Here is a 17,193-nt window from a genome sequence, read left to right as displayed (position 1 = left end):
AGAAAAATCAACAGAAGGAAAAGAGGTAATGAATTTGGGGTCAAAAAGACAGAGTAGGTAATGACCCTCTATAGCCTTTGCTTAAGGAGGAAACTTTGTTCTTACAATGAGTGAATGAATGACTGCAAAGAATAAATGAATGCAAAGTTACTCAATGCTTCCATCTGACAAAGAGTGCCTGAAATAGCCAATCAGTTGCTTCACTATCCAAATGGAGAATATAGCCCACTATACATAAGCCATTTTGAATTATATAAGCTACTCCATAATGGAGCTTATTAGTGTGGTTCCTGGGCTTGAGCCCAATCTTTTCTTCTTGTGAAATGAAATCAAGATAGTATTGTTTCCCTGTCGATAATGGGTTCTTAAATGGGCTTGAGCTTTGTGAGCACTGCCAATATCAACACTTACTTTAGAGGCAATCTTGATAAAGGAGAATCTGATAAGGCACAAGAGAGGGCAAAGAGGGTATAAATGGCAGGTTGGATGAGGGACACTACCACTGAGGCAACATGGCCAAGCTCACCCTCCTCACTGGTAAGAGATCGTCTCATCTCTGTACCTCTGAATGACTCTCTCCATCTTGTTTTTCTGCCCCTTTAAAACTCTTTTACCTTCAAATTTAAACCAGATCAACTGAGATTTTTGCTTTTGGCAAAAGTATGGGGATGTACTGAACAGGGGGACAGCCCCAAATTGCCTGGTGATAGGTTTCTCACTGCCCTGCTGTCCCCCTCCCTTCACCAAGCCTCAAAGGCTCATGGCACTTTAATGGTCTTTTGAATGGAAATAGAGGGGAGTGAGTTTCCAGGACAAATCCAAAGGCTTTGCCAGCCTCAGTAGGTTGGTCATCTACAGAGGATCTTAAGAGAATGAAAAATAGAAAAAGCTTCCTACTGCTTAAGTGAGGTGACTAAGGTATAAAGGCTACTCTACTCACATTCCTCCAGTTCATTATTCTCTCTGTTGCTTTAAGGTCTGCTCCTTGTGCTGACAGCTGAAATAGGTAGGTATATTTCTTGGGATGAACCACTATATTGTTCCTCTTTTCTTATTCATAATTTGGAAACTCAGTACGGCCCTGTGTCCTTCCACATCAGACAAAGAATATTAACTACTCTCTAGAGAGTTTGAAATTCCCTAACCAAGTTTAAAGGATTGATACCATTGGCCTAAAAATCCCGAAGCAGAAACCAACTAGATGGCAGTCTTAAAGAATACGTGTTAACAATAAAAACTAATGTGGTGAGGCAGCTACACAGTGTCCTCTGCTCTTAAAACATTTTAAAATCTGTCATCTTACTGAGTTTTAAAACAACTCTTCTTTGAGAGGTGTACAGGAAAGGCATTACCACTCCATCTCACAGACCAGTTAACCAGGGCAGAGATAAGACATATGACCTGACCCAGGTAATACAGAGAGTTCATGGCAGAATCTGAACCAGTAGCCAGGGCCCTTGTCTCTTGGGGGAAGACTCATTTCCCCCTGGGTGGAATTACTCAGGGAGATATCTAAAAGGGCTAAATAGGCTTATACTATCATCCTTTCTGTGTCTCAGTTTCCAAATGGGTTAAAATGAGAAAATAATAATACCTCTCTCAAAGGGTTTTGGTGAGGATTCATGAGTAAATATAAGTAAATTTCTCAGAGCAATGCTTGGTACCTAAGCTGCCACATAAGGGAGCTAGAATACATCTAAATCATAGTTCATTAAGCTTTAAAATTCTATTTCAGCTAAAGGCACTGGTTTCTAAGGTTATTTAATTCTCTCTTGGAGGAACAGAGCTATCTCTAAGAGATATCTTCAGCCCCGAATTGCCTGCTCATTATTGCCTGCAAATTATATAATTATAGGTTTGCTGCAACATAAAGTTCTTACATCGACTTTTCCCCTTTCCTTTGAGACTTCAAATAGGGAAATCATTTGGAAATCTGTGGTTTTTAAAGAAATCTGTGACTCACTAGGGAGCTTGTCTCTCACCTTCTTTCTCTGGGTAACAGCCTCTGCCTACCAGCTGACATGTTACTTCACCAACTGGGCCCAGAACCAGCCAGGCCTGGGATGCTTCAAGCCTGACGACATCGACCCCTGCCTCGTACCCACTTGATCTACGCCTTTGCTGGGATGCAGAACAACGAGATCACCACCATTGAATGGGATGACGTGACTCTCTACCAAGCTTTCAATGGCCTGAAAAACAAGTAAATGACGGAAAACCTGAGTTTCAAATCTTTTAACCTTTAAGGACAGTTTAAACAAGATCTTCCACAGCAGACTTCAGGCTGAAATTCCAAACAGGCCAACAAGCAGGTAAATTCAGCTTTCTTATTATTTCAAGTGCAAGAATGACTCTAATTTTAAGGGGAATGGCTGGCTTACAGAAGCTAGCTGCCAACTAAAGCCCAGCTCACCTGCCAAGGAAAGCTTATAAGTCCAACTACTGGTGGACTCAGTTGAGAACAATCTTCCACTTAGAAGCAATCCAAAGCTGGCATTGATAAAGCATTCAGTCTCCTTGGTCAGGAGATTCACTCCTAGGGAAATAATTGGAACTCTGGAGACATTGGGGTGCAGCAAACCAACATGGCACATGTATACCTATGTAACAAAACTGCACGTTGTGCACATGTACCCTGGAACTTAAAGTATATTAAAAAAAAAAAAACTGTGGAGACATTGAAACATACCAATCATAGTCACCTACTCCAACATTCATAAGTAGGAAATAAAGATAAGAACAAAGATAAACCAGGATGAGAGGCTGCATGACACTTTCCTGGCTTCTTGCTCACTATTGCAGCTAAATGTTGAAATGGCTTCCCTTTCTTTTCATTTGTTCTGGTAAAATACTTTGTTTCTTTTCCCTCAGAAATAGTCAACTGAAAACTCTCTTGGCTATTGGTGGCTGGAACTTTGGCACTGCTCTGTAAGTTCTTTTTGGAGATGACTTCCTAAGTTGATTTTACTCCAAGGTGTTGGGACCACCAAGGTCTCACCCTGCCTTCCTTGGGTCTCCCTCAGTTTCACTGCCATGGTTTCCACTCCTGAGAACCGCCAGACTTTCATCAACTCAGTCATCAAATTCCTGTGCCAGTATGAGTTTGACGGGCTGGACTTTGACTGGGAGTACCCTGGCTCTCGTGGGAGCCCTCCTCAGGACAAGCATCTCTTCACTGTCCTGGTGCAGATGAGCTAAGTTCCAGATCATTTTCACTGGAAAGCATACACCCATCTCATATGAAAGATCACTGGGACCTTAAACCTAGTTTCCTAGAATTTTATTTGGGGTGAAGGACCTGAAAATCCTATTCCAGTAAGGATGCTGAGGAATGAATGGAAGGATGGAAGAGGTTAATTTAATTCAGTGTCATGAACCTCATGAAAGTAAACTTAAAGTTACTATTCACAGACTTTCTCCTGCTCCTGTACAGGAAATGGGTGAAGCTTTTGAGCAGGAGGCCAAGCACATTAATAAGCCCAGGCTGATGGTCACTGCTGCAGTAGCTGCTGGCATCTCCAATATCCAGTCTGGCTATGAGATCCCCCAACTGTCACAGTGAGTGATGTGCCTTATCTTCAAACCCCTGGAGGTATCACTCGGGCAGACTAGACTTGTCTTTGGTCTGTCTTGCTATTCAGGGACCTTGTTTAGGAGGCTATGGAAGTGGTGCCTTGTGCCTGCACAGGTATGGGAAATGACCATCAGAATGATTTTAAATCCTCTACCCCACCTCAGGTACCCGGACTACATCCATGTCATGACCTACGACCTCCATGGCTCCTGGGAGGGCTACACTGGAGAGAACAGCCCGCTCTACAAATACCCGACTGACATTAGCAGCAATGCCTACCTCAATGTGGTGAGTCCCTGTACAGATGCAAGAGCAGACCAGAGATGATGATGAAAATCACATAGAGATTCAGGCACAAAAGGCATCATAAGTTTAGTGGTTTTCTCAAATGGGAAATTAGGCTGCCATAATTAATTAAATATTCCCATTTACTAAAAAACTTGCCTATTTATTAACACCATACTGATAATTTTACCTAATATGAAAGAAGATTAATAACAAGTGCATTGTTTTTTAATAAAAGAAAATGATATGCCACTGCTCCTATTTCAATAAATTATAAAAGGCTTTTTCCACCTTCCCCCTTTTGCTGTTTCCCTTTTGCCTTACCCATTTTCTACTGTTCTAATCCCTTGCCTATGTATATCATATAGAATTTTGGCCATTAACTAATGAATCATACCAGGAATATCATTTTAAAATCTCTGCTCCTCTATCATATATTTTTTATCCAGAGGGTATATGTAAAGCCTGCATGTTATTAAAAGAATTTAGTTGAGAATGAGACCTATCACTTTAACAGATATATGTCAGTGATGCTCTAAAATATGTTGCAAGTACTTTGTACAGTGGGCACAACCAAACCGAAAAAAGTTTAGCTAATAATTAATCACTAGGCCATCAGCTGTGGGTGAGAACTCTAGCTAACCCACTGCCATTGCAGGATTATGTCATGAACTACTGGAAGGACAATGGGGCCCCAGCTGAGAAGCTCATGTTGGATTCCCAGCCTATGGACACTCCTTCCTTCTGAGCAACCCCACCAACCATGGAATTGATGCCCCTACCACTGGTCCTGGCCCTGCTGGACCCTATACCAGGCAGTCTGGGTTCTGGGCCTACTATGAGGTATACACTCAGAAATGTTAGAGGAAATGTGGCTTTCTCTTGGTCCATGTAGCTAATAATATGAGCAATATTCAACAGTTCTTGGATTGGAGCTGAAAGTGGATGTTTGTGGCTATCTAGAAGGGAGGCAAGATAAACCCCCCTGTTGCACCACTTTAATTGGGCCCTCACTAGGTTCCTTTGAGGCTAGATTCCAAACACAGATTGTGTAGGAAAGCAGGCTACCATTAGTGAGAGTATATCAATCTGTAGACACTTCTGACTGCCAGGGCATTCCTTGATTTAAGAGTTTCTCCCCAAATTGAAAATAAATTACTCAAAAGGAGTAAACAAACAGAATCCCAAATAACTAAGAAATTTGCTGGTAAAGCCATAGACCTTCATTTTCAAGGAGTTTTTATGCAACACTCCTCTACTTCCCCTTCCCCATGTCCTTTTACCTCTGCCACCACAAGGACACTGCCTACCTCTTGACCTGTACCTTATATTCTGTTAGATCTGTACCTTCCTGAAGAATGGAGCTACTGAAGTATGGGAGGCTTCTGAGGATGTTCCCTATGCCTACAAAGGAAATGAGTGGCTTGAATACGATAACACCAAGAGTTTCCAAATCAAGGTAGACTGTGTTCTATGGGTTGTTGTTGCCTGTGAGCATGTTCCCATTATAGCCCTGGAGCCACAGCTCAGCCTTGGTGTCTGTACATAACTGACTTCCTTTCTAATTACCACAGGCAGATTGGCTAAAGAAGAACAACTTTGGAGGTGCCATGGTCTGGGCCATTGACCTGGATGATTTCACAGGCACTTTCTGCAACCAAGGAAAATTCCCTCTGATCACCACCCTGAAGGACGCTCTGGGCCTGCAGAGTACAAGTGAGTTAGGGAGTGAGAAGGGACACTAAGCCTCAGACTTAAGAGAAATTCCAAAGGTTCCTTGGAAGTCATGGAGCTGTTGCACAAGTAATTGTCTGACATTGTCCATTCCTATCTGGTAACAATTGATTAATGTTGGGAAGAACAAACAGGGCTCTTCACCATTTTTTCCTTCCTTCATTCATTTCACAAGAAATTTATTGAACATCTATTACATATACAGTGCTCTGCAGGTACCACAGGTGATCTAAATGCATAAATATCCATATCTACTCTATGGAAATTTACAATCTAGTGAGAGAAATTGGATTTACAAAAACTGCAAAGCTAGACAACAATACAGAAGATATTATGTGATACTGTGCCCCCTAAAAGAATAAGTAACCTTCTTGTGAGTTCATGATAATGAAAAATTTCAATCAGTAAGATGTAAGGAGGAAAAAATGCACTGTGACTTGAAGGATGAGGAAGGAGTTGGTAAGCAAAGGGGTGAGTGGAGCAGGAAGGATATATCAGATCAGAAGACTGAAATATGCGGAGACATAGAAGGAGGAGCCAAGAACAAAATCCAGGGTACTAGCTCTCACACATCAGGTATCACTGGCTAAAAGCAAGGAGGTTCAGGATTTGTTTTCTTTTTTCTTCTCAGGTTGCAAAGCTCCAGCCCAACCCATTGCTCCGATTGCCGAGGCAAACATCACATGCGGTGTCAGCCACAGTGGTAGCTCTGGGGGCCGCTCTGGCAGGAGCTCTGGGGGCAGCCCCAGAGGTAGTGGATTCTGTGCCAACAGGGCCAGTGGCCTGTACCCTGACCCCACTGAAAAGAATGCCTTCTACAGTTGTGTGAATGGAAAGGCTTTCACTCAGCACTGCCAGCCTGGCGGTGTCTTCGATACCTTCTGCTCCTGCTGCAGCTGGTTATAACATTTTTCAGATATCACCTCACCCAGCCTCAGAAGTTGTTGTGCAATAAAAGGTTGAGCATTACTGTACAATTGCTTCTGCTTCTTTACTGTAGGATCTTAGATGTAATTGATCCCTATTTCCCAATGATATACAGTTGCTCCACCAGCCCCCAAGCCTGCAGCATGCACTGCTAGTCCTGGATGTTGGGTAGCGGAAGCAGGGGGATTAAAGGAAAATACATGGTCCCTTCATTCTCAAAACACGTATTCAGATGAAGGCTGGGGAGCCCAAGAATGTAAGACTCAGATAACAATGACCCATAAGCAAATGTCATTTTAAAGTGATTGATTTGCCCTTTTGGCTGAGAATGCACAATTAGGAGGCTATTGCAGTGATTCAGGGGAGAGGTGCAGGCTCAGAACAAAGTAGTAGCAGTAGAAGTGGTCAGAGGTGATTGAATTTCAGCTGTATTCTTAAGATTTGTTAAGCCAGCAGGTTTCTTTATGGGTTGCATGTAGAACGTGGGAGACAAAAAGGGGAGCCAAGGATAATTTCAACATTTTGGCTTAAGAAATTGCAAATATGAAATTATCATCAACTGAAATGGAGAAAGCTAAAAGTAGAGTAGATTATGAAGGAAGAGCAGAAGTTCAACTTTGGACATGTTGAATTTAAGATTGTTATTGGGTTTCTAATTGGAGATGTGGAGTAGATAGTTGGACATAACATTTTTAGAGGTAGTTGGTATTTATAGTTGGACATAACATTTTTAGAGGTAGTTGGTATTTAAAGTCAATAGATTAGATGAGATCATTAAGGGAGACAGAGAAAGGAAAGCGTTCAAGGACTAAGCCCTGAGCATTTCAGCATTCAGAGGGAGGCTGGAGAGAAGAGTAGGAACAAGTAATGAAGACCAAAAAAGGAGGGCTAAGTGAGGTAGAAGGAAAACCAAGTGTCAAGTATCCTGAAAGCCAAGGAAAGAAACATATTAAGGAGGAGAAAGCGATCAAGTTTGTCAAATACTACTTAGGTCAGGTCAGATGAAGTCTGAGAATTGACCATTATGTTTAACAACCTGTAGATCATTGACAAACTTGACAGAAGTGGGGTTGGTAAACATCTTGGTGGCAAATGCCTGAGTGCAGTAGGTTTCAGAGAGAATGGAAAGGTAAGAATTGAAGACAGTAAGGATACAAAAACCTGTCTTATATGTGTTAAAGGGAAGCAAAAAATGGGATTAAGAATAAAAGATTATGGAAAACAGAAGCTGAATTTATGTTTTCAAACCCACATTTACTTATTTAGAGATATGGGAGATAAAAATCTAACATTCTTTCCATACCTCTCACTTTCTTATTTTTATTATTATTTTCACAGAGTCAAAAAATTTTTTTAACTTAAAAATTTTTTTTTTTTGAGACAAGGTCTCATTCTGTTCCCCACGCTGGAGTACAAAGGCACGAACATGGCTCAGTGCACCCTCGACCTCCTGGACTCAAGCAATTCTCTAGCCTCAGCCTCCTAAAGTGCTGGGATTACAGGCATGAGCCACCACATCCAGCCCCAAATTTTTAATATCACTTTGTTTTATAACAGAACTGAAGTCCTATATTTAAATCAATGCAATATTCATCCCCTATACTTACACTACAGCTTATCCAATATTCATTTCTTTAATTATCTTGTTGTTTGTTTTGTTTTTGTTTGCCAAGAAGGACTTGGAGTATCTTCCATTTTCTTGCATGTATGAAAGTGCCTGACTGTTGCCTTTATACTTGATTGGTAACTTTTTGGACATAGATATTGGCTCACTCTTTTACTCAAAATTTTGTAAATATTACTGCTTTTTATTCTGGCATTGAATATTGAGCTAGTGTTTTTCCTATGGTTCTTTCATTTACTTTTTCAGGTTTGGATGTTTTGTAGTTGAACAGTTTTTTCAAGTAGTTCTGTGGCTGCCACAGGCCTTAAGTTCTTTTATATGTGAGAATATCTGCCTGTCTCCTCGGTTCTTGAAAAGTATACTTCAAGAATATTATACTTGGTAGAGTATAATACGATAGGCTTGTACTTTCTTTTCCTCAGAACTCTTCAGGTGTAGACAAAACTTCTTAACATTATTTCAAATCATCTCTGCCTTACCTTTTAATTCCAGTTGAAGCTACAGCCACCAATTCTGCATAAGCCTTAATGGTCTTCATGGCGTTATGGAATCTTACCTCAGATCTGTGTTGTGTACTTCTTGCTACCCTTCCTAGGGCTTCTGAGATACAGGTTTCCACTCAAGCAGGTACAATCTAGACATGCAGAGGGGTTACTGTCACTTACAAAGATCAGGGAAACGTAATGTTTCCACCTTTCCTCCCCTGATGTTCTAGAAGCACATTTTGTAAGACTTTTAACACCGTTCCAAAGGGATAGAGCATTTAGTTGTTTCTACCAGTGGCTAATATGATAAAAGCATGATTTTATTGGCCCTCCCTTCTTCCCTGTTTCACTCCCCTGTCTCTTACTTATTCTTTGCATTCCACTCCCAAATTACTCTCACATGAGCTACTTCCAGGTGAACTTAGCCTTAGATAGTAGGCATTGCTCCACTGTGTCCTGGCATTGAATATTGTTGTAGGGATGTTTGAAGACAGTGGATAATCACTACCCTTTCTTTAATCCACACTTTTAAAGTTATTTGATTTTTTTCCTGTGAGTGCCTGAAGAATTCATGGTTTATTCTTGAAGTTCAATAACTTAACAAGGTTATGCCTTGATTATGATGGTTTTTGTCAATTTCTCCTATAAAACAGTTGAGAGGTAAGATTTAACTTGCCTGAGTTAACAGACCTGCAGGCGGCCTCCTGGAAAAGAAAGTTGGCCTGTTGCCTCTGGAAACCAGCTATAATCTATAGCCTAGGTCCTAATGCAATCCATCCTGGCAGAATGCTGACCATGGTGAATGAGAACTTCAGCCAAGTTTACACCAAGCAGTTGTGCATAATCACAGGGTTGGATTACACCAGAAGAAAGCCAAGTGTTCTCCCAACAGATGAAAGCTAAGGTAGTAGATAAGACTGAAAGCCAAGGTTCTGCTATATCATACTGCTATTAGATCCCATATCCTAATCTCACTAAAGAAGAGTTTTGTTAAGAAGCTTAAAAGTCCCAACATCCAAAGCCCAGAGCCTCTTTCTCAGAGCTAGATATGTGCTATGTTAGATTGTTGTATGCTGCCTGAGAATAAAATAAACACCAGAGGATCACTCATCTGCCATTGCTTCTGTCTCTGACTTTTTACCCAGAAGTACTATTCCAGAAAGCCCAGTGTGCATGCTGCTTGGCTACTCACCCTGAATCACTTGACAACTGGTGTAGAGAGCTGGATGTCAGACTAGGGGCACCTACCATGGCCTTCTAGAAGTGAACCAAGGGACTTGGGATTTAAAAAGTGTTTCTCAGATGATCCCATCGCTTTCAAAGATTGGTATGGCAGTCATGGGGACTAGTCCACTAAATTCCTGAAGATACAGAGTGATAAAAGTGATACTGCGTAGTTAAGATTATCGAGCCAAGCATTCCATGATTGTTATTATTGGCCTTGGAAGAATTAGCTCTAAGGAGGCAGACCGAGGGGAGCTTGACTCAGCATCTCGAATGAAATTACAATTTGAAAACTTTGGTGAATGTGAAATGATTTATATATGGTCTTATCCAAGCAGGATCAAACAAATTCCGTCCTCTGACCCTCTTCCTATGACTGATAGGATCAGTTCAAGATGGCACAGGTTGTCATGTTATTAGGGTGTTATGAGCTCCAGTTAAATGGGTGCAAAGGGAAGGAAAGATAAAGTATGTGACTTATGAGGTTAGTTCCCTCATAACAAGTGAAGAAGATAATCTGAAATAGGCTGATTGAACTAACCGAACTTCTGGGTAGACTCCCACTATAGCTCCGTCTTAGAAAGTCTATGTGATTACGGCTTCTATATAAAGGGTTAAACATGATAAAATTGATGATGGTCCCTATCTTTGTCTATGGAAAAAAATATCCAGTGAGTTTTGGGGGAACTCATGACGCAAGTCATAATAGGAATTTCAGGCTTCATAAAGACATCATGGTTGAAGCAGAGGTGCTCTGTTTCCAGCAAAGCCCAACAGGAAGCTAACTTTTGCTTTTTGAAAGGAGGATTCCCCACCAGACTGGGAAGCAACAGCCTAGGCTCCAGAGTCGGACACTGGACTTAAGTTGTTATCAGATGAATTTGCTCAGCTGCGTACTGTTGTGTTACAAAATCAAATGGCATTAGATATGCTTACCTCAGCCCAAGGAGGGGTTTGCACCTTACTGCATACTGAATGTTCTGTGTATAGCCCTAACAATTCTCACAATATTACTCACAAAGCCATGTTGGGTGTGGTTTTTATTAATTGTGCTTTTAATTCTGCTGTACTTAACCTGTATCTGTAAACTATATCAAATATCCCTTCCCCACGTATCTGTAAGGGTATTTTCCTGCAATTGAGTATCAGATTGAGGCCAAATGTGGAGGAAAAGTTAAATATTAAATTTGAACTCAACTGAACATGGACACAAACAATGGTCACCAAGTCCCGGAACAGGTTGTGTGAGCCCCTTGAGGCGTTCATCCAGCACTGTTTTGGAAAAATCTCTATTTCAATCTAGTCCTATATGTTAGTTATTGAAAAAAATAGACAGTCTCAAAAAACAAGCTGACCTTTTTATGTTCCTTGAACCTAGTTGTGAAGGGCCCTTGTTACCGGGCCTCATGCCAAACAACTCGTTACAAAAACAGCTAGAGTCCCAGACGGTGCCAAAGCTTCATGAAACCTCTCCTCGTCTGTGCACGAACAGGTGGCCGACTCTGGAGCCCAGGCTGTTGCTTTCCAGTCTGGTAGTGAATCCTCCATAGTCTGGTGAGTGTAAATATATATATATCTTTTCCCTTCTCCCTTTCCCATTGCAATTTGATTGTTACATCAATTTGCTTATTATATCAAGTTGCTTATTATATCGTTTGCTTATTACATCTGCATTGCCATTTATGTGAGATAAAGGTTGTTTACCCTTAAAGGTATTGTGTGTGTGTCTTTTCTCCTCCCCTCACACATCTCTCACACAGATCATTTTATACCCAAAGGGATATAAATCATTCTACTATAAAGACACATGCACACGTATGGTTATTTCAGCACTATTTACAATAGCAAAGACATGGAACCAACTCAAATGCCCATCAATGATAGACTGGATAAAGAAAATGTGGTACATATACATCACGGAATACTATGCAGCCATAAACAGGAATGAGATCGTGTCTTTGCAGGGACATGGATGAAGCTGGAAGCTATCATCCTCAGCAAACTAACACAGAAACAGAAAACTAAACACTGCATGTTCTCACTCATAAGATGGAGTTGGAACAATGAGAACGCATGGACACTGGGAAGGGAACAAGAAACACTGGAGCCAGCTGGGGGGTTGGGGGCAAGGGAGGGAGAGCATTAGGACAAATACCTAATGCATGTGGAGATTAAAACCTAGATGACGGGTTGATAGGTGCAGCAAACCATCATGGCACACGTATACCTATGTAACAAATCTACACATTCTGCACTTGTATCCTGGAACTTAAAGTAAAATTTTTTTTAAAAAGGGGGGAAAAATATATAGCAAAATGCAACTGGAATTTCCAAATGAATTAGTATTTTATTTAAACATCTATATTTTAAAAATAATTGTAATAATGAGAATACATAGACACAGGGAGGGGAGCAACACACACTGGGGCCTGTCGGCGGGGGTGGGGGTAGGGAAAGCATCAGGATAAAGAGCTAAAGCATGTGGGGCTTCATACCTAGGTGACGGGTTGATAGGTGCAGCAAGCCACCATGGCACATGTTTACCTATGTAAGAAACCTGCACGTCCTGCACATGTATCACGGAACTTAAAATAAAATAGAATTGAATTAAATCTTAAAAATAGTAATTGTAATAAACTTATATTTGAAACATGTAAGGTATTTAATTCACACACAATGTTTTGTGTGCAAACTCCCCTTTCCCCTATAATTACTCCTCAGCTATCCAAGGACTTGAGGTCTTCAGATTGGGAAAAATAACATTAACTAAAATTTATTAAATAACTAACATGTGCTAGGCCCAGTGCTAGGTAGATTATCTCATTTAATTCTCACAACAACCCTATAAGACAACAACTAGTATTATCCATATGTAATACACGAAGAAATTGGGGTTCACAGGTGAAATAACTTGTCTAATGTCACATATCTAGAAAGAAGGAGAACAAAAATTGAAATATAAGTCAGCGATTCTAGAGACCATGCTGATATTCTGTTCTGTCATATGGCAACCTTTGTGCTGGACAGGTGTGGGAGAATGGTCTCTGCAATTGACTGGCATTGGTTATTCTAACAGTCTTACCCTCTTTGTATGTGAATAAACTGGCATTCTCACTTACATTGACTGCATGGGCCAGTCTCCGTTGTCTTTTTTTCCATGTTTTAAAAATGTTTTTCTTGTGGTAAAATAGACCAAAACAAATTACCAACTTAAATATTTTAAGTGTACAGTTCGGTGGTACTAAATACATTCATAATGTTCTTGAACCATCTCTCCTTTTCATCTCCATAATTCTTTTCATCATGTAAAACTCCAGCTCTATACTCATTAACCTGTAAGTCCCCATTTCCCCCTCCCCCAGCTCCAGGAAACCACTATTCTACTTTCTGTCTCCATGATTTTGACTATTCTAAGTATCTCACATAAACAGAAAAATCATATAGTATCTGTCTTTTTGGACTGGCTTTTTTCATTGAGCCTAATGTCTCAAGATTCATCCATGTTGTAGCAAGTCAGAATTTCCTTTTAAAGGCTGAAAAATACTTTATTGTATGTATATATAACAGTTTTGTTATCCATTCATTCATTGAAGGACACTTGAGTTGCTTGCATGTTTTAGCTATGGTGAGTAATGTTACTGTGAACATGGAAGTACAAATATTTCTTTGACACCAAGCTTTAAGTTATTTTGGGTATACCTAGAAGCGGAATTGCTGGATCATATGGTAATTCTATGTATGATTTTCTTAGGAACTTCCATACTGTTTTCCATAGCAGCTATACCGTTTTACATTCCCACCAACAGGGCACAACTGCTCCAATTTTTCCACATCCTTGTTAACACTTATTATTTTCTGTTTTTTGATAGTAGCCATCCTAGTGGATATGAGGTGATGTCTCATTGTAGATTTGATAGGCATTTCCTTAATGATTAATGGCATTAAGCATCTTTTTATGTGTTTATTGGCCATTTCAATATCTTCTTTGAAGAAATAGATATTCAAGTCCTTTGTCCATTTTGAATCAAGTTGTTTGGTTGTGTGTGTGTGTGTCACTGAATTTTAGAAGTTCTCTCTATATTCTGAATATCTCTTATCAGATAAACTCTTTGCAAATATTTTCTACCATTCCGTGAGTTGCACTTTTACTCTGTTTGCATTGTCTTTTGATATACAAACATTTAAAATATTCATGAAGTCCAATTTGTGCATTGTATTCTTTTGTTGTCTGTGATTTAGGTGTCATATCCAACAAATCATTGGAAGTCCAATGTTATGAACTGTTTGCCCTATGTTTTCTTCTAAGAATTTTATACTTTTACATCTTACATTTAGGCCATTGATCTATTTTGAGTTAATTTTGCCTATGATGTTAGAAAATGGCCCAAAAACATCAATGGGGCCAGATGTGGTGGCTCATGCTTGTAACTCCAGTGCTTTGAGAGGCCAAGGTGGGCAGATTTCTTGAGCTCAGGAGTTTGAGACCAGCTTGGGCAACATGGCAAAACCCTGTTCCTATAAAAAATACAAAAAAATTAGCCAGGCATGGTGGCACATGACTGTGGTCCCAGCTAATCAGGAGGCTGAGGTGGGAGGATTGCTCGAGCCCAAGAAGTCAAGGATGCAGTGAGCTATGATCATGCCACTGCACTAGAGCCTGGGTGACAGAGTGAGACCCTGTCTCAAAAAACAACGACAACAAAGAAAACATCACTGAGATTTCGATAGGGATTGCATTGAATCTGTACATCATTTGGGTAGTATAGACATTTTAACAATATTGAGTCTTCCAACTCATGAACATGGGGCATGTTTCCATTTATTCATATCTTCTTTATTTGAACAGCATGCTATAGTTTTCATTGTACAAGTCTTTCACTTCATTAAGTTAATTTCTAAGTATTTTATTCTTTTTGATGCTATTGTAAATGAAATTATTTTTATAATTTTTCATTTTTATTTTCTTTGTTAGTTTATAAAAATGCAATTGATTTTTGTGTTGACTTTGTAACCTGTTATTTTGCTGAATTCATTTTTTAGCTCTGACAAAATTTTTGGTGTGGAATCTTTAGGGTTTTTCCTATAGAAGACCACATCTGCAAGGACAATTTTACTACTTCCTTCCCAAATTGGATGCCTTTTATGTCTTATTTTTGCCCAAATGTTCTGGTTAAGACTATGTTGAATAGAAGTGGCAAAAGCAGTATTCTTATCTTGTTGCTGATCTTAGAAGGAAAGCTTTCAGTCTTTCACCATTGAGTATGATATTTGCTGTGGGTTTTTCAAACATAGCTTTCATTATGTTGAGGTAGTTTGCTTCTATTTCTAGTTTGTTTTTATTATGAGAGGGTATTAACTTTTGGCAAATACTTTTTCTGCATCAATTGAGATGATTATGCCATTTTTTTCTTCATTCTTTTAATGTGGTGTATTACATTCATTGGTTTTCATAAGTTAAATCATTTCTTGCATTCTATGAATAAATCCCTCGTGAACACAGTATATAATCCCTTAACATCCTGTTAAATTCAGTTTAATAGTATTTTGTTGAGGATTTTTGCATCAGTGTTTATAAGGGATTTTGGTCTGTAGTTTACCTGTATGTTTATCTGGCTTTGATATTACAGTAATGCTGGACATATAGAATGAGTCAGAAAGTGTTTTCTCCTCTTCATTTTTTTGGAAAAATTTGAAAAGAATTGGTGTTCATTTGTCACTAATGTTTGGTAGATTAACCTCTCAAGTCATCTGGTCTACAGCTTTTCTTTGTTGGAAACTTATTGCATTTTATTATTTTTCTGAGACAGGATCTCACTCTGTCACCCAGGCTGGAATGCAGTGGCACAATCACAGCTCACTGCAGCCTCAACTTCCCAGGCTCAAGTGATTCTCCTACCTGGGCCTCCCAAAGTGCTGGGATTACAGGCATGAGCCATCATGCCCAGTGTAAGATTTTTGGTTACTAATTAAATCTCCTTAGTAGTTATAAGTCTATTCTAATTTTCTATCTTTTCATGATTTAGCTTTGTTAGGTTTCTTGTTTCTAGAAATTTGTTCATTTCATTTGGATTATCTAATTTATTGGCATACAATTGTTCATAAAAGCCTCATAATCCAACCACTGAGAATTAGGCAAGATGGCCAAAGAGGAACAGCTCCGGTCTGCAGCTCCCAGTGTGATCAACGCAGAAGACAGGTGATTTCTGCATTTCAGCTGAGGTACCGGGTTCATCTCATTGGGACTGGTTGGACAGTGGGTGCAGCCCACGGAGGGTGAGCCAAAGCAGGGTGGGGCATCGCCTCACCCAGGAAGTGCAAGGCACTGGAGGATTTCCCTTTCCTAGCCAAGGGAAGCCATGGCAGACTGTACCTGGAAAATCGGGACACTCCCACCCAAATACTGTGCTTTTCCAAAGGTATTAGCAAATGGTAGACCAGGAGATTATATCCCGCACCTGGTTCAGTGGGTCCCATGCTCACGGAGCCTTGCTCACTGCTAGCGCAGCAGTCTGAGATTGACCTGTGAGGCAGCAGCCTGGCAGGAGGAGGGGCATCCACCATTGCTGAGGCTTCAGTAGGTATACAAAGTGGCTGGGAAGCTCAAACATGATGGAGCCCATCACAGCTCAGCAAGGCTGGCTGCCTCTATAGACTCCACCTCTGGGGGCAGGGCATAGCTGAACAAAAGGCAGCAGAAACTTCCGCAGACTTAAACATTCCTGTCTGACAGCTCTGAAGAGAGCAGTGGTTCTCCCAGCACAGTGTTTGAGCACTGAGAATGAACAGACTGCCTCCTCAAGTGGGTCCCTGACCCCTGTGTAGCCTAACTCGGAGACACATCCCAGTAGGGGCTGACTGACACCTCATACAGGTGGGACGAAGCTTCCAGAGGAAGGATCAGGCAGCAATATTTGCTGTTCTATAATATTTGCTGTTCCGCAGCCTCCACTGGTGATACCCAGGCAAACAGGGTCTGGAGTGGACCTCCAGCAAACTCCAACAGACCTGCAGCTGAGGGACCTGACTGTTAGAAGGAAAACTAACAAACAAAAGGAATAGCTTCCACATCAACAAAAAGGGAATCCACACCAAAACCCCATCTGTAGGTCACCAACATCAAAGACCAAAGGTAGATAAAACCACAAAGATGGGGATAAAACAGAGCAGAAAAGCTGAAAATTCTAAAATCCAGAGCACCTCTTATCCTCCAAAGGATCGCATCTACTTGCCAGCAATGGAACAAAGCTGGACGGAGAATATGTTTGATGAGTTGACAGAAGTAGGCTTCAGAAGGTCGATAATAACAAACTTATCCAAGCTAAATGAGCATGTTTGAACCC

General features: G+C 40.4%; 1 pseudogene; it reads left to right on the top strand.

Moving 5' to 3' along the window:
* The first annotated feature begins 512 nt into the window (after positions 1-512).
* LOC748766 (acidic mammalian chitinase-like) lies at positions 513-6,562 on the top strand (annotated as a pseudogene).
* Positions 6,563-17,193: the final 10,631 nt, after the last annotated feature.

This window comes from Pan troglodytes, chromosome 1 (genome assembly GCF_028858775.2).
Source record: "Pan troglodytes isolate AG18354 chromosome 1, NHGRI_mPanTro3-v2.0_pri, whole genome shotgun sequence".
Lineage (NCBI taxonomy): Eukaryota > Metazoa > Chordata > Mammalia > Primates > Hominidae > Pan > Pan troglodytes.
This window is presented reverse-complemented; position numbering and strand designations above follow the sequence as displayed.